General features: G+C 37.7%; 1 non-coding gene across 1 annotated transcript; it reads left to right on the top strand.

Moving 5' to 3' along the window:
• Positions 1-293: 293 nt before the first annotated feature.
• LOC115852913 (U6 spliceosomal RNA) lies at positions 294-400 on the top strand. The gene has a single exon (XR_004039308.1). It is a non-coding gene; the product is annotated as a U6 spliceosomal RNA (small nuclear RNA).
• The last annotated feature ends 11,702 nt before the right edge of the window (positions 401-12,102 follow it).

Here is a 12,102-nt window from a genome sequence, read left to right as displayed (position 1 = left end):
GTATATAGACAGGATTAAATTAATATATCACTTATGGTCAAAAAGTAGAAAATATGAATTAATTTCTTTTGCAAACAACTATAAAGAGAGTTCTGGATTTTGCCTGCAATGTTAAATGTTTTAAAGCTGCAAGTAGGAAGACAGATATCAATTTCAACATTAAGAATGAAAACTTAGTATATAGGAGTATGTAGCTTCTAAGGATTAAAAAAAAAAAAAATTCTATTACATTAGATTTCCTAGCTTTCTTCTCTTTTAGTCCACACTAAAGGCCCTGTCAAGATGTCAGAGTGGTACTTGCTTCGGCAGCACATATACTAAAACTGGAACAATACAAAGAAGATTAGCATGGCCCCTGAGCAAGGAGGACACACAAATCCGTGGAGCCTTCCATATTTTTAGGTTGTTAAGAGAGCAGATCCTAAGAGTTCTCATCACAAGGAGAAGTGTTTTTTTTCTTTCCTTTTTATTGTACCTATATGAAATAATGGATGTTAACTAAACTTATTGTGGCAATCATTTCACAATACATGTAAATCAAACTATCATGCTATACACCTTAAACTTATACAGTTTATTGTCAAGTATTTCTCAGTAAAACTGGAAAAAAAATTTCAGGGTTTCTGAAGGTTAATGAGCATGTTTTGGTTCTGGAGACCTAGCTCACTTTTGTCTCCATGCACATAGCTGTCTGTATCTCTGGTCTCAGTTTACTTGGTGACACCATTGTTTGTAATAGATAGGAGCACTTTTTTCTTAAAATCAAAACAGAGTCATATTTCCAACTTTACATTTCTGCAAACATCACTCCAGTTCTGTGCCCCCAGGAACTACAGAGGTACCTGATGAAAACCATTCCTTCAGAGGAGGATACACCCCCACTCTTTGATGCTTTTTCCAAGATACTTTACTAACAACAACAACAAAACTTTACTAACAACAACAACAAAAAGACACGTGAGTTCACTAGCTGCTGAGCTTGGGGTGGGGGAGGGGTGCTTGCTGCTCTTAGTAACAGATATCACCTAGACATTTTAACTCCCTTTGACACCCCCAGTCCCACCTGCAAACTGGAAACTGAAGAAAGTGTCTCAAAAACATGAAATCCTGTTTTGCCTGGTGGGATACCTTTATTCCTGAGTAATTTCTCCAAATAACACCCTTGAGTCTCTGAAAACGTAAAAATTGCCTGTAGAGTCAAGGCAAATGAGGGCTAAATCCATTCATTATTTCCCTGTAGGCTCTCATTCACCTCTAGCTATAGGAAGCTTCACAATCACAGGATTGATGAAAAGTGTATAAACATATTATCTAGATACTCAGGTAGTCACAGAGAGAGGTTTTTGTTCCTGATTTTAATGTAAGCAAAGCTGAGCAGTGGAAATGTTCAGGTAAAAACAGATTTTTTCTTTCTGAAAGATAATATTTCTCATTCTGAATGATTTTATTCTTTTCCTTTGAATTCCATGGCAAATTCTGAAATCTGTTCATATTTGACCTACTCTTGTAACCTTGCTTATATCTTCATTACCCAGCAAGGAGTAAGCATAATTGATAAACAATCCATGGTCCTAATCTTTGCTTTGCTATGGATTGTCTTTGAATCTCTCAGGATAGTCTAGATCGTGTTTTGGTAGCAAAGTACTCTAAACTCTCAGGGGCTAAATACTACTTAATAGTGCTCACCACTCAGGGACCCTGGCAGATAGATCAGCCATCATCTCAAACATTGCCAATCAACATGCTTAAGGGAAAGGGTGTGCTGAAGGGTCTCACAAGGTCAACTCAATGATCTGGAACAGAAGTGGCATGCTCTAGTCTTTTCTATTTGCAACTCACTGGCTAGAGCTAAACATATGGTCCCATCAAAAAGATACCAAGACATACAATCCTAACATGTTTCTGAAAGCAAAGAGCCAGAAATAGTTGAGAAATAGCAATAAGGACCATCCCAATCCTGTAAAAGAACAACTATTTTTTTCTTTCAAAAATGTTATAGGGAAAATTGAGAAAAGCTAACTGGATAGCAAAGTATAGAAAAACACACTTTTCATTGTTATGAGTCTGCTTATAAAAAGTAATGTTCCACCAGCTGTATGTACAATTTCTTTGTAAATAACAACATGGGAGCTATTAGTCTCTCATCTCCAAATGTACATGCTTTGGGACTTCTGTCATTTATACCTCACCTTTATCCAAAAAGCTTTTGAAGTAGCTTACAAAGATATATAAAGCAAAATGGAATAAGGAAGAGTAAGTCAGGAAAAAGAGAAAAGGAGGAGGAGTTAAAAGACAAAGTTAAAAATGAAATTAGAATCTAATATTTGACAGGAGATCTGGTATGGTTTTCTGGAAGTCAGTGACAAATTTGGCTCTGAACATTCCGGGAACCATGCAAAAAAAGAAATATAATCAATGGTATGATACATAGTATCTACAAGTTAAAAGTAAAATATGTCATGAGAAGAAGCACAGTAATATTTGGCCCATGAGTCCTCATGAACAGGGAATATATAACATAGTACAGAAAGTAACAGAAAGCATGTCTACAATAAACTTAACACTATAAAGCTGCATCTTATTATATTTTTACTATAGCCTCACAGGCCCACATCACAAGTATTTTTATTATTATTTTCAGGTTTACTGATAATTATTGTAATGATTTGGCCCTGTTTGTCAATATCCCACATCTTTAAGGTCATCCAGGATATGAATGAAGCAAAGAAATAAGGTTTCCCTCCCAAATGTAACATTCATATAAACCACAGCTCACAAACAGGCATAAAGCCTGCTGAATATGGCCTTCAACTGTTTACTTCACACATTACTGTTTTTAAACTCGAATTTGAATGTCTTTAGGTACAGAATTTACTCTCCAGTTTGGCCATAATTTCTCACCACTTCCTACAATGATCCAATTTACGTCCTTCATGTAGCCCCCGTAGGAATTAGAGTTTGAGACCCCTGGTACAAAATACATTAACTCAGTAAAATAAAATGTTCCATAAATTCAGTGTCTATTCCCTCTATACCAGCTGCTTTGAGGAAATATAAAATAAACAATAACTGTACTGATGTTTCTCAAACAGCTAAGTCTATTGGGGAAGATAATGGCAAAACATCTGAGAACATATAGTACTAAAATGACTAACTATTTTATATATTTTGTAGCTCTTTATATTTCAGCAAACTATTTCACATTCATCGCTGCAGTGGCTTCTTTCAAGAATCCCACTAAATAATCAAAATAGGATAACAGTTCCCATTTTTCAGATAGAAACACTGAGATCCAAAAAGTTAAGTTGGATTAACCTCACGTCACAAGGCTAATCACAGATATAGCATAAGCTCCATGGAGGGCTCATTCAGTTTTACATCCTGCACAGACCTACATATCGCAGGCATTTCATAAACATCCTCTAAATTAACAAGGAAAAGAAACTCTAGGTCAACACACATATTGATTCATAAACATGAATAGTAGAAGAAAGCTTGTAGATAAGAATGATCACAATCCACAAATCACACTATACCATACCCAATACATATATATGTAAATTTAAAATATATATATATAAAACCACATGCTATTTATGACCTCAAGACACTTGTGATAAGTAGGAAAGATGTAAAATGCAAGGTACATAAAAATTTATATGTAAATATAATAATCCCAAATATTCATGAAGGGAATCAGTGATTAGCCTTACTGCTTTAAAAAAAAAAAATCAATGGATTTACTCAGAGGAAAGTATCCTAGAGTTTGTGGACTTCAAAAACAAGCAAAGCTGTGGTATTTACAGTATTTACAGTATTTATTGCAATATTATCTAAAATAGCAAAATATTGGAAACTACCTTAATATCCATTGATAGAAGCAAGTTGAATAAACTATGGTACATCATCACAATGGAATATTATATGGCTCCATAGAGGAGTAATAAAGAGGGCCATATGCTAATATTGGTGATTTTTATGCTATATTGCAAAGTGAAAAAGGTCAAGACATAGAAATAATGAATATACATAAATATATGTACACACATACACACATATATATTAAACATATATATAAAACATGTGTATGTGTGTATATATATTAATAATATATGCATGTATACCCACACACATATATATGGGTAGGGATAGATAAAAAGATATGCATACATATTTAATTATATTTGCAAAGAAAATAAACACTGGCAGCATAAACCAAAAATTAATAAAAACTGTAACCTTCAGAGTGTAAGGTGTGGCAGGGATTTTTATAAAAAGTGTGACTTTTATGAATATACTTTGTTACAGAGTCTTGACTTTGGACTCATACAAATGATTTATATATCAAAAAACATAAATTAAAAATTAAAAAGCAATCTCCAAATATCAGAAACAATTTGAAATGAACAAACCTACTTTTACCAAATTTGTGACATAAGCACAAAGAGAAAAAGATTCATTTCAGATGATCTTAGCACAAAGTACAAATCTGACCACACATCCTTTGTAGTTTATATTCTAAGAGCAAATAGAGTGGCACAGTATGTTGTCAATGCACTCACAGAAAATCCAGCTTGTTTTAGGAAAGTGATTTCATCTTGGCAACAATGGAACAGGTGGGGAAGGAAGTCGCTGAGCTCAGCAAATACAGATACTTGGTAGCATTATGTTTCCCAAAGAAAAAGCTTAAGATAATGAAAACGTCATGAATATGTAAATTTAGGCATTTCTCTCAACAAGGCTTTGTGAGGATCACTGTATGTATCCATCAACGAGGACTAATACTCATTTATTTGATCCATTTGGAATATCACTTATAATGAGACTATTTTATGAATAGATTCAGGAGGTAAAGAAACTGGATTTAAGGCACATTTTCATAAGCCTAGGACTGACTGAAAAATTATTTGCTAGATATTAACCCATTTCTCTTTACTGAACAGGAGGAAATGGAAAGCAAAAAGGAAACTAGATCAGACTTAAGATAAACAACATTTTGGAAAACAAGAATTAAACACTGGAATAGGGAGATTATGGAACTTCTTTTCAAAACAATACACTATTAATTTACCTTAATTTGAAGCCACAGTGAAATCCCTTAAGATATGTTGGAACATAAAATTTAAGATAAAATTTAACCTCTGGGGGAGATGTTAACATTTACAAAATACAGACTAATGTTGAGTTTAGAGCCAAAATCATTTTGTGATTCTCAAGTTACTCTACTTAAATTTTGTGCCATCTTTATTTGATTAAAAAAAAAACTGGTCTTACAATTAGCAATATATTACCACTTAATTGTGAATATGATTAAATATGCTACTGTAAAATTATAGAATTTAAAGAAGATGGCTGAAGAGTAGGACTCAGAGATCACCTTCCTCACACAGATACATCAGAAATACATCTACACGTGGAACAACTTTTACAGGACACCTCCTGAACGCTGGCAGAAGACCTCAGACCTCCCAAAAGGCAAGAAACTCCCAAAGTACCTGGGTAGGGCAAAAGAAAAAACAGAGACAAAAGAATAGGGACGGGACCTGCACCAGTGGGAGGGAGCTGTTAAGGAGGAAAGGTTTCCACACACTATAGGAAGACCCCTTACGGGCGGAGACTGCGGGTGGCGGAGGGGGGAAGCTTCGGAGCCACGGAGGAGAGCGCAGCAACAGGGGTGCGGAGTGCAAAGCGGAGAGATTCCCGCACAGAGGATCGGTGCTGACTGGCACTCACCAGCCCAAGAGACTTTTGTCTGCTCACCCGCCGGGGCGGGCTGGGCTGGAAGCTGAGGCTCCGGCTTCTGTCGGATCCCAGGGAGAGGACTGGGGTTGTTGGCGTGAACACAGCCTGCAGGGGGTTAGTGCACCACGGCTAGCCAGGAGGGAGTCCGGGAAAAAGTCTGGACCTGCTGAAGAGGCAAGAGACTTTTTCTTCCCTCTGTTTCCCTCTGCGCGAGGAGAAGGGATTAACAGCGCTTCTTAAAGGAGCTCCAGAGACGGGCACAAGCCAGCGGCTATCAGCAAAGACCCCAGAGATGGGTGTGAGACACTAAGGCTGCTACTGCAGCCACCAAGAAGCCTGTGTACGACCACAGGTCATTACCCACACCTCCCCTCCCAGGAGCCTGTGCAGCCCGCCACCGCCAGGGTCCCGGGATCCAGGGACAACTTCCCCGGGAGAACGCACGGCACGCCTCAGGCTGGTGCAACATCCTGCCAGCCTCTGCCGCCGCAGGCTCACCCCACATCCGTACCCCTCCTTCCCCCCAGTCTGAGTGAGCCAGAGCCCCTGAATCAGCTGCTCTTTAACCCCGTCCTGTCTGAGTGAAGACCAAACACCCTCCGGCGACCTACAGCTAGAGGCGAGGCCAAATCCAAAGCTGAGCCCAAGGAGCTGTGCGAAAAAAGAAGAGAAAGGAAAATCTCTGCCAGCAGCCTCAGGAGCAGCGGATTAAATCTCCACAATCAACTTGATGTACCCTGCATCGGTGGAATACATGAATAGACAACGAATCATCCCAAATTGAGAAGGTGGACTTTGAGAGCAAGATTTATTATTTTTTCCCCTTTTCCTCTTTTTGTGAGTGTGTATGTGTATGCTTCTGTGTGAGATTTTGTCTGTATACCTTTGCTTTCACCGTTTGTCCTACGGTTCTGCCCGTCCGTTTTTCTTCTTTGTTTTTTTTACTTTTCAAAACAATTTTATTATTAATAATTATTTTTTTTTTAATTATTTTATCTTACTTTATTTTAACCTCTTTCTTTCTTTCTTTCTTTCTACTTTTTCTCCCTTTTATTCTGAGCCATGTGGATGAAAGGCTCTTGGTGCTACAGCCAGGAGTCAGTGCTGTGCCTCTGAGGTGGGAGAGCCAACTTCAGGACACTGGTCAACAAGAGACCTCCCAGCTCCACATAATATCAAACAGCAAAAATCTCCCGGAGATCTCCATCTCAACACCAGCACCCAGCTTCACAGTGCTGAACACCCTATGCCAAACAACTAGCAAGACAGGAACACAACTCCACCAATTAGCAGAGAGGCTGCCTAAAATCATAATAAGGCCACAGACACCCCAAAACACAACACCAGACGTGGACCTGGCCACCAGAAAGACAAGATCCAGCCTCATCCACCAGAACACAGGCACTAGTCCCCTCCACCAGGAAGCCTACACAACCCACTGAATGAACCTTAGCCACTGGGGACAGACACCAAAAACAATGGGAACTACGAAACTGCAGCCTGCAGAAAATGACCCCAAACACAGTAAGTTAAGCAAAATGAGAAGACAGAAAAACACACAGCAGATGAAGGAGCAAGATAAAAACCCACCAGACCTAACAAATGAAGAGGAAATAGGCAGTCTACCTGAAAAAGAATTCAGAATAATGATAGTAAAGATGATCCAAAATCTTGGAAATAGAATAGACAAAATGCAAGAAACATTTAACAAGGACCTAGAAGAAATAAAGAGGAAACAAAAACGATGACTAACACAATAAATGAAATTAAAAATACTCTAGAAGGGATCAATAGCAGAATAACTGAGGCAGAAGAACGGATAAGTGACCTGGAAGATAAAATAGTGGAAATAACTACTGCAGAGCAGAATAAAGAAAAAAGAATGAAAAGAACTGAGGACAGTCTCAGAGACCACTGGGACAACATTAAATGCACCAACATTCGAATTATAGGGGTCCCAGAAGAAGAAGAGAAAAAGAAAGGGACTGAGAAAATATTTGAAGAGATTATAGTTGAAAACTTCCCTAATATGGGAAAGGAAATAGTTAATCAAGTCCAGGGAGCACAGAGAATCCCATACAGGATAAATCCAAGGAGAAACATGCCAACACACATACTAATCAAACTATCAAAAATTAAATACAAAGAAAACATATTAAATCAGCAAGGGAAAAACAACAAATAACACACAAGGGAATCCCCATAAGGTTAACAGCTGATCTTTCAGCAGAAACTCTGCAAGCCAGCAGGGAGTGGCAGGACACATTTAAAGTGATGAAGGAGAAAAACCTACAACCAAGATTACTCTACCCAGCAAGGATCTCATTCAGAGTTGATGGAGAAATTAAAACCTTTACAGACAAGCAAAAGCTGAGAGAGCTCAGCACCACCAAACCAGCTTTACAACAAATGCTAAAGGAACTTCTCTAGGCAAGAAACACAGAGAAGGAAAAGACTGACAATAACAAAACTAAAACAATTAATAAAATGGGAATAGGAATATACATATCGATAATTACCTTAAATGTAAATGGATTAAATGCTCCCACCAAAAGACACAGACTGGCTGAATGAATACACAAACAAGACCCATATATATATTGTCTACAAGAGACCCACTTCAGACCTAGAGACACATACAGACTGAAAGTGAGGGGATGGAAAAAGATATTCCATGAAAATGGAAACCAAAGAAAGCTGGAGTAGCAATTCTCATATCAGACAAAATTGACTTTAAAATAAAGACTATTAGAAGAGACAGAGAAGGACACTACATAATGATCAAGGGATCGATCCAAGAAGAAGATATAACAATTGTAAATATTTACGCACCTCAATACATAAGGCAAATACTAACAGCCATAAAAGGAGAAATCGACAGTAACACATTCATAGTACGGGACTTTAACACCCCACTTACACGAATGGACAGATCATCCAACATGAAAATAAATAAGGAAACACAAGCTTTAAAGGATACATTAAACAAGATGGACTTAATTGATATTTATAGGACATTCCATCCAAAAACAACACAATACACATTCTTCTCAAGTGCTCATGGAACATTCTCCAAGACAGATCATATCTTGGGTCACAAATCAAGCCTTGGTAAATTTAAGAAAATTGAAATTGTATCAAGTATCTTTTCTGACCACAACGCTATGAGACTACATATCAATTACAGGAAAAGACCTGTAAAAAATACAAACACATGGAGGCTAAACAATACACTACTTAATAACCAAGTGATCACTGAAGAAATCAAAGAGGAAATCAAAAAATACCTAGAAACAAATGACAATGGAGACACGACGACCCAAAACCTATGGGATGCAGCAAAAGCAGTTCTAAGAGGGAAGTTTATAACAACACAATCCTACCATAAGAAACAGGAAACGTCTCGAATAAACAACCTGAACTTGCACCTAAAGCATTAGAGAAAGAAGAACAAAAAACCTCCGATGTTAGCAGAAGGAAAGAAATCATATATATCAGATCAGAAATAAAGGAAAAAGAAATGAAGGAAACGACAGCAAATATCAATAAAACTAAAAGCTGGTTCTTTGAGAAGATAAACAAAATTGATAAACCATTAGCCAGACTTATCAAGAAAAAAAGGGAGAAGACTCAAATCAATAGAATTAGAAATGAAAAAGGAGAAGTAACAACTGACACTGGAGAAATACAGATCATGAGAGATTACTACAAGCAACTCTATACGAATAAAATGGACAACCTGTAAGAAATGGACAAATTCTTAGAAACGCACAACCTGACAAGACTGAATCAGGAAGAAATAGAAAATATGAACAGACCAATCACAAGCACTGAAATTGAAACTGTGGTTAAAATCTTCCAACAAACAAAAGCCCAGGACCAGAGGGCTTCTCAGGCGAATTCTATCAAAAATTTAGAGAAGAGCTAACACCTATCCTTCTCAAACTCTTCCAAAATATAGCAGAGGGAGGAACACTCCCAAACTCATTCTACAAGGCCACCATCACCCTGATACCAAAACCAGACAAGGATGTCACAAAGAAAAGAAACTACAGGCCAATATCACTGATGAATATAGATGCAAAAATACTCAACAAAATACTAGCAAACAGAATCCAACAGCACATTAAAAGCATCATACACCGCGATCAAGTGGGGTTTATTCCAGGAATGCAAGGATTCTTCAATATACACAAATCAATCAACGTGATACACCATATTAACAAATTGAAGGAGAAAAACCTATGATCATCTCAATAGATACAGAGAAAGCTTTCGACAAAATTCAACACCCATTTATGATAAAAACCCTGCAGAAAGTAGGCATAGAGGGAACTTTCCTCAACATAATAAAGGCCATATATGACAAACCCACAGTCAACATCATCCTCAATGGTCAAAAACTGAAACCATTTCCACTAAGATCAGGACCAAGACAAGGCTGCCCACTCTCACCACTCTTATTCAACATCGTTTTGGAAGTTTTAGCCACAGCAATCAGAGAAGAAAAGGATATAAAAGGAATCCAAACTGGAAAAGAAGAAGTAAAGCTGTCACTGTTTGAAGATGACATGATACCATACATAGAGAATTCTAAAGATGCTACCAGAAAACTACTAGAGCTAATCAATGAATTTTGTAAAGTAGCAGGATACAAAATTAATGCACAGAAATCTCTGGCATTGTTACACACTAATGATGAAAAATCTGAAATTGAAATTAAGAAAACACTCCCATTTACCATTGCAACAAAAATAATAAAATAGGAATAAACTTACCTAAGGAGACAAAAGACCTGTATGCAGAAAATTATAAGACACTGATGAAAGAAATTAAAGATGATACAAATAGATGGAGAGATATACCATGTTCTTGGATTGGAAGAATCAACATGGTGAAAATTACTCTACTACCCAAAGCAATCTACAGATTCAATGCAATCCCTATCAAACTACCAATGGCATTTTTCACAGAACTAGAACAAAAAATTTCACAATTTGTACGGAAACACAAAAGACCCCGAATAGCCAAAGCAATCTTGAGAATGAAAAATGGAGCTGGAGGAATCAGGCTTCCTTACTTTAGACTATACTACAAAGCTACAGTAATCAAGACAGTATGGTACTGGAACAAAAACAGAAATATAGATCAATGGAACAGGATAGAAAGCCCAGAGATAAACCCATGCACATATGGTTACCTAATTTCTGATAAAGGAGGTAGGAATGTACAGTGGAGAAAGGACAGCTTCTTCAATAAGTGGTGCTGGGAAAACTGGACTGCTACATGTAAAAGTATGAGGATAGAACACTCCCTAACACCATACACAAAAATAAGCACAAAATGGATTAAAGACCTAAATGTAAGGCCAGACACCATCAAGCTGTTCGAGGAAAACATAGGCAGAACACTCTATGACATAAATCACAGCAATATCCTTTTTGACCCACCTCCTAGAGAAATAGAAATAAAAACAAAAATAAACAAATGGGACCTAATGAAGCTTAAAAGCTTTTGCACAGCAAAGGAAACCATAAACAAGACCAAAAGACAATCCTCAGAATGGGAGAAAATATTTTCTAATGAAGCAACTGACAAAGAATTAATCTCAAAAATTTACAAGCAGCTCATGCAGCTCAATAACGAAAAAACAAACAACCCAATCAAAAAATGAGCAGAAGACCTAAATAGACATTTCTCCCAAGAAGATATACAGATTGCCAACAAACACATGAAAGAATGCTCAACATCATTAATCATTAGAGAAATGCCAATCAAAATTACAATGAGGGCTTCCCTGGTGGCGCAGCGGTTGAGAGTCCGCCTGCCAATGCAGGGGACATGCGTTCGTGCCCTGATCCGGGAGGATCCCACATACCTTGGAGTGGCTGGGCCCGTGAGCCATGGCTGCTGAGCCTGAGTGTCCAGAGCCTGTGCTCCGCCAAGGGAGAGGCCACAGCAGTGAGAGGCCCATGTACTGCAAAAAAAAAAAAAATTACAATGAGGTATCATATCACACCAGTCAGAATGGCCATCATCAAAAAACCTAGAAACAATAAATGCTGGAGAGGGGGGTGGAGAAAAGGGAACCCTCTTGCACTGTTAGTGGGAATGTAAATTGTTACAGCCACTATGGAGAACAGTTTAAAGTTCCTTAAAAAACTACAAATGGAACTACCATATGACCCAGCAGTCCCACTACTGGGCATATATAACCCTGGGAAAACCATATTTCAAAAACTCATGTACCAAAATGTTCATTGAAACTCTATTTACAATAGGCAAGAGATGGAAGCAACCAAGTGTCCATCATCGGATGAATGGATAAAGAAGATGTGGCACATATATACAATGGAATAT

Source organism: Globicephala melas, chromosome 7, assembly GCF_963455315.2.
Source record: "Globicephala melas chromosome 7, mGloMel1.2, whole genome shotgun sequence".
NCBI lineage: Eukaryota > Metazoa > Chordata > Mammalia > Artiodactyla > Delphinidae > Globicephala > Globicephala melas.
The sequence above is the reverse complement of the archived record's forward strand: the minus strand, read 5'-3'. Positions and strand labels throughout refer to the sequence as shown.